This window comes from Cervus elaphus, chromosome 31 (genome assembly GCF_910594005.1).
Source record: "Cervus elaphus chromosome 31, mCerEla1.1, whole genome shotgun sequence".
Taxonomy (NCBI): Eukaryota; Metazoa; Chordata; class Mammalia; order Artiodactyla; family Cervidae; genus Cervus; species Cervus elaphus.
Genome location: NC_057845.1, coordinates 52,694,549 through 52,701,911, shown reverse-complemented (window position 1 = coordinate 52,701,911; position 7,363 = coordinate 52,694,549).

Genomic DNA, 7,363 nt, shown 5'->3' with positions numbered 1-7,363 from the left:
GTATTAACTTAAATACATCTAAATACATTTTCAAATAAAGTTTTACTTTAAGTTCAATAATTGTTGTCCAAAATGGCTTTAACCAATCTATAGATTCAATGCAATCCCTATCAAGTTACCAACAGTATTTTTCACAGAACTAGACCAAAGAATTTCACAATTTGTATGGAAATACAAAAAACCTCAAATAGCCAAAGTAATCTTGAGAAAGAAGAATGGAACTGGAGGAATCAACCTGCCTGACTTCAGACCCTACTACAAAGCCACAGTCATCAAAACAGTGTGGTACTGGCACAAAGACAGAAATATGGATCAATGGAACAGAATAGAAAGCCCAGAGATAAATCCACGAACCTATGGACACCTTATCTTTGACAAAGGAGGCAAGGATATACAATGGAAAAAAGACAACCTCTTTAACAAGTGGTGCTGGGATAACTGGTCAACCACTTGTAAAACAATGAAACTAGAACACTTTCTAACACCATACACAAAAATAAACTCAAAATGGATTAAAGATCTAAATGTAAGACCAGAAACTATAAAACTCCTAGAGGAGAACATAGGCAAAACACTCTCTGACATAAATCACAGCAAGATCCTCTATGACCCACCTGCCAGAATATTGGAAATAAAAGCAAAACTAAACAAATGGGACCTAATGAAACTTAAAAGCTTTTGCACAACAAAGGAAACTATAAGTAAGGTGAAAAGACAGCCCTCAGATTGGGAGAAAATAATAGCAAATGAAGAAACAGACAAAGGATTAATCTCAAAAATATACAAGCAACTCCTGAAGCTCAATTCCAGAAAAATAAATGACCCAATCAAAAAATGGGCCAAAGAACTAAACAGACATTTCTCCAAAGAAGACATACAGATGGCTAACAAACACATGAAAAGATGCTCAACATTACTCATTATTAGAGAAATGCAAATCAAAACCACAATGAGGTATCATTACACGCCAGTCAGAATGGCTGCTATCCAAAAGTCTACAAGCAATAAATGCTGGAGAGGGTGTGGAGAAAAGGGAACCCTCTTACACTGTTGGTGGGAATGCAAACTAGTACAGCCACTATGGAGAACAGTGTGGAGATTTCTTAAAAAACTGGAAATAGAACTGCCATATGACCCAGCAATCCCACTCCTGGGCATACACACTGAGGAAACCAGATCTGAAAGAGACACGTGCACCCCAATGTTCATCGCAGCACTGTTTATAATAGCCAGTACATGGAAGCAACCTAGATGCCCATCAGCAGATGAATGGATAAGGAAGCTGTGGTACATATACACCATGGAATATTACTCAGCCGTTAAAAAGAATTCATTTGAACCAGTCCTAATGAGATGGATGAAACTGGAGCCCCTTATACAGAGTGAAGTAAGCCAGAAAGATAAAGAACATTACAGCATACTAACACATATATATGGAATTTAGAAAGATGGTAACGATAACCCTATATGCAAAACAGAAAAAGAGACACAGAAATACAGAACAGACTTTTGAACTCTGTGGGAGAAGGTGAGGGTGGGATATTTCAAAAGAACAGCATGTATACTATTTATGGTGAAACAGATCACCAGCCCAGGTGGGATGCATGAGACAAGTGCTCGGGCCTGGTGCACTGGGAAGACCCAGAGGAATCGGGTGGAGAGGGAGGTGGGAGGGGGGATCGGGATGGGGAATACGTGTAAATCTATGGCTGATTCATATCAATGTATGACAAAAAAAAATTTAAAAAAATTTAAAAAATGGCTTTAACCAACTGTATAATAATAACAATTGTTATAGCTAAATCCAGAAAATAATTAACACTTAATGGTCTTAAATTCAAAAGAAACTTTTTTAAAAATCAAGTTTATATACATAACTTTTATTTTAAAGTATAGCAGGGTGACTAATAAAAAGAATGTAACTGCAAATATATATTGCATTAGGATAAAATTATATGGGAGTAGTGAAATGAAATATGACTCCAGGAGGAAAGAACATTAAAATTTGACTTTTAAAAAAGACCTTATCATCTGCATTTTTATATAAATGATAATGAGTTTAAAAAGCACAATGGTATTTGTACTCCTTTGGCTCTATTTTTAAAAAGAATATTGCAGTGTCAGTTTAAAATGTAAAATTAAAAGTATACCAGAAATTACATCACTTAAACTGTTGATTTTTAAAAAATTAGATGCCAAGTTAAAAATGTATGCAGTCACACAAGTTTTCAAAATTCTGTTGTAGGATATGTGAACAAAATTTTGACTATATATAAATAAATATTTATATGTATATAGATCTTCTTGATCCAGGGATCAAATCCAGGTCTCCTGCATTGTAGGCAGATTCTTTACCATCTGAGCCAACAGGGAAGCCCCATAATATACAATATACAAATATATATATATAAGAGGAAACCTTTTGCATAGGTACATTTAGGAATCACATACAATATTTTTTGTTCTTTTTTCCTCTCAACAGTGACAAATATTTATTGAGCACTCATTACATCGGGTAACTTTCTGGGCTCAAAAAAAAAAAAAAATCAATACACAAGCATCACTGTCCAGGTGCAATTTATACTTTAGAAGCATATTTATAGCAACATGGTAATACAAAAAAATAAAGAAAAGAAACCAACCATAGCCAAATCAAGTGTCCATACAAAGAAGAAAGGATAATCACTGAATTAACATTAAACAGTGGTAAAAGTAAATATACTTAGCTATAGGCAACAATTTAACTCAAAAATATTACTTGTAGTATGACAGAATTTTTACAAAGTTCAAAAAAATTAGGATAAAACAAACATTTGAAAACATTAACATGTGACAAAATTATCAATATGTGGTTTATAATACGTGGTGAAAAGACATAATTCTTACCCATATGGGACTGTCACAAGAATGGATTCACTAACAATGAACCAAAATTGTTTCCAACATTGGAAATCAAGTTCTGGCCCTGAGGTTCTTTAGGTCCAGTGACAGATTCAGAGGTGTTTATTTTCATCCCCCATTTTCTAAATATATTAGCTATTATATACAGAGTGGATAAAGGCAGAAGTTAACGTGGCTGAGTCTCTTTACAGTCCTTTGCAACTATTCAGAAACTGAGAGACAAAGCAGGTCTCCAACCATCCAGGAGGATTTGTAGCATTTCTCTCTAAAGGCAAGCACTGCTCCCCATGACTCCAACCTGTCTCCTCGTTCTGCCAGCCGTTCACACAGCCACTCTCTTATTTGACATTAACTGATTGATCACTGTTTGCTGGACGCCGGACCAATTATTAAAGAAAGTGTTTTTCAACACTATTCAAGACCAAGGAATCTGTCTGATACACAAACGCCTTTTTCCTACCATTCATTAGGACTATTTTAGTGTCAAGATCGTCTGCATTTTGCCTTTATCTTAATAGAACAAACTGATAGGCATAATTTAAATGAAAAACAAGGCTTTAGGTACCTATCACTACAAAATTCACTCAAAGTCGTGAGGAACTGCTGCTCCTTGTGACAAAGACCCTCTCTGTTAATCCGTCTAACTGTCGCCAGTAGCCTGGTGTATTGTTGTTTACTCACTGAGTTGTGTCCTTTTCTTTGAGACCTCATGGACTGCAGCGCGCCAGGTTCCTCTGTCCATTGGATTTCCCAGGCAAGAATAATGGAGTGGGTTGCCATTTCCTTCACCAGGGGTCTTCCCAGCCCTGGGACTGAACTCATTTCTCCCGCATTGCTTTCTGATAGCTCAGTTGTAAAGACTCGGCCTGCAATGCAGGAGACTCTGGTTAGATTCCTGGACCGGGAAGATCCACTGGAGAAGGGATAGGCTACCCATTCCAGTTTTCGTGGGCTTTCCTTGTGTCTCAGCTGGTAGAGAATCTGCCTGCATTGCAGGAGACCTGGGTTCCATCCCTGGGTTGGGAAGATCCCATGGAGAAGGGAAAGGTTACCCACTCGGTATTCTGGCTGGAGAATTCGAGGGACTGTACAGTCCGTGGGGTCTGAAAGATTCGTGCAGGACTGAGCCACTTTCACTTCACTTCACTCCTGCGTTGCAAGTGGATTCGTTACCGCTGAACCACCAGGGAAACACAGGCCTGATATATGGCCTGAGCTATACATGTCTTGTATGCCCCACCTCATTCCAAAACGTATTTGAAATTTAGCAATTATTCAATGAACAACAAGACATAGAATGGAGCACTATTCCTCTCTGCCAGCTGGCATACAGATACCTTTTCACCGGCATATGCAGCATTTTGATTAGTGAAGGGATGCTTGTTCAACAGACATTTTTATTATTAAAAGAGTTATTTTAACAAAAAGAGACTTCTGTCATTTTTTTTACATTTAAGTGTTTCATATTTGCTACAGAAAATTATAAAGGCAAAAAAGAAAAACTATGTTCTTTAATTTCAGATTTTCAATAATAGTCATGATTTTAAATATTCTGCCTCCTACAGATTCTTGTTTACCCATATGAAAATATGTGTTAATATGTGAATGTTAAAACCTATGTTCTGCGGCTTCCTTACCACTTCTTCCTTCTCCTTTTCCTTCCCTGATTCAGCATGATCCGGAATATTCTCAGCAGAATTCAGACTCATTCCATAGGAGCCATGTTTTTGTATTTAGACATTTTACAGTGTACACATTTATTTGTATACAGGAAAATTATTAACATTTTCAGCATGGCAATGTTAGAAAGCATGAGAAAAGCTGAGTTTTAGATTTGGAAAAGATGCAGTATTTAGAGTTTAGAGTATTCATTCACTGGGATCATTTTCCGATTATCAACAATATTATCTAGTTTCTTGTGATAAATTATCTCTTTATTCCAGCAATTACTACTTATCTGAGACAAGATTCTAGAAAAAAGCAAAAAATAAAAATCAATTGCAAATTTCCTGGTATCATAGTTTATCAATCACTCCATTAATAACAGTCTTAAGATACATGGTAAAAACAGAAGCTAAATGGCCATCCTTCATTATCCATCACAAGAGAAACTCCAGGATGATCCTAATCAATGCATTTTCTGAGTTAATTCCTGTTTACTAATAGTCTTCCAAGCTTCATCTCTCTAATATCAATTATACGTTTTCCTATTTTTATGTTGCTGTTCTTGTTTAGTCACTAAGTTCCTGACTATTATGATACCCCGTGGACTGTAGCCCGCCAGGCTCCTTCTGTCCATGGGATTACCCAGGCAAGAATATTGGAGTGGGTTGCCATTTCCTTCTCCAGGGGATCTTCCTGACACAGGGGTCAAACTCCTGTCCTCTGCATTGGTAGATGGGTTCTTTACCACTAAGCCATCAGGGAAGCCACTTTCCTGTTACATTTTCTTGTAAATAGTACTTACATATTTCTACACAGAAAAAGGAGAAAGAATCCAGTATCTCAGTTATCAACTCGAGTAAGAATATTCTGCCTGTGATAGATTTTAGGAATAAAAGAATGGCAATAAGAAGTAGAACGAGAAGGAGGAGAGAGAGAGAGAGAGAGACAGAGACTGAGAGAGAGGGATATTTTATTAGCTTTAGTTCAGTTCACTTCAGTCACTCAGTCGTGTTTGACTCATTGCCACCCCACGGACCTCAGCACGCCAGGACTCCCTGTCCATCACAAACTCCCGGAGTTTACTCAAACTCAAGTCCATCAAGTTGGTGATGCCATCCAACCATCTCATCTTCTGTCGTCCCCTTCTCCTCCCGCCTTCAATCTTTCCCAGCATCAGGGTCTTTTCAAATGGGTCAGCTCTTCACATCAGGTGGCTAAAGTATTTGAGTTTCAGCTTCAACATCTGTCCGTCCAATGGATATTCAGGACTGATTTCCCTTAGGATGGACTGGTTGGATCTCCTTGCAGTCCAAGGGACTCTCAAGAGTCTTCTCCAACACCACAGTTCAAAAGCATCAGATCTTTGGTGCTCAGCTTTCTTTATAGGACAACCCTCACACGTATACATGACTGCTAGAAAAACTATAGCCTTGACTAGATGGGCCTTTGATGGCAAAGTAACGTCTCTACTTTTTAATATTTTGTCTAGATTGGTCATAATTTTCCTTCCATGGAGTAAGTATCTTTTAATTTCATGGCTGCAATCACCATCTACAGTGATTCTGGAGCCCAAAAAAATAAAGTCAGCCTCTGTTTCCCGTTTCCCCATCTATTTGCCTTGAAGTGATGGGACCAGATGTCATGATGTTAGTTTTCTGAATGTTGAGCTTTAAGTCAGCTTTTTCACTCTCCTCTTTCACTTTCATCAGGAGGCTCTTTAGTTCTTCACTTTCTGCCATAAGGGTGGTGTCATCTGCATATCTGAGGTTTACTGATATTTCTCCAGGCAATTGATTACAGCTTGTGTTTTATCCAGCCCAGCGTTTCTCATGATGTACTCTGGATATAAGTTAAATAAGCAGGATGACAATATACAGCTTTGACATTCTCCGTTTCCTATTTGGAACCAGTCTGTTGTTCCATGTCCAGTTCTAACTGTTGCTTCCTGACCTGCATACAGGTTTCTCAAGAGACAGGTCAGGTGGTCTGGGATTCCTATATCTTGAAGAATTTTCCACAGTTTATAGTGATTCACACAGTCAAAGGCTTTGGCAAAGTCATTAAAGCAGAAATAGATGTTTTTCTGGAACTCCCTTGCTTTTTAATGATCCGGCAGATGTGGGCAATTTGATCTCTGGATCCTCTGCCTTTTCTAAAACCAGCTTGAAAATCTGGGAGTTCATGGTTCCCGTATTGTTGAAGCCTGGCTTGGACAATTCTGAGCATTACTTTACTAGCATGTGAGATGAGTGCAATTGTGAGGTAGGCTGAACATTCTTTGGCATTGCCTTTCTTTGGGATTGAAATGAAAACTGACCTTTTCCAGTCCTGTGGCCACTGCTGAGTTTTCCAAATTTGCTGACATATTGAGTGAAGCACTTTCACAGCATCATCTTTTAGTATTTGAAATAAGTCAACTGGAATTCCATCACCTCCACTAGCTTTATACATAGTGATGCTTCCTAAGGCCCACTTGACTTCACATTCCAGGATGTCTGGCTCTAGGTGAGTGATCATACCATCGTGATTATCTAGGTCATGAAGATTTTTTTGTGTAGTTCTTCCATGTATTCTTGCCACCTCTTCTTAATATCTTCTGCTTCTGTTAGGTCCATACCATTTCTGTCCTTTATTGAGCTCATCTTTGCATAAAATATTCCCTTGATAACTCTAGTTTTCTTGAAGAGATCTCTAGTCTTTCCCATTCTATTGCTTTCCTCTATTTCTTTGTGTTGATCACAGAGAAAGGCTTTCTTATCTATCCTTGCTATTCTTTGGAACTCTGCATTCAAATGGG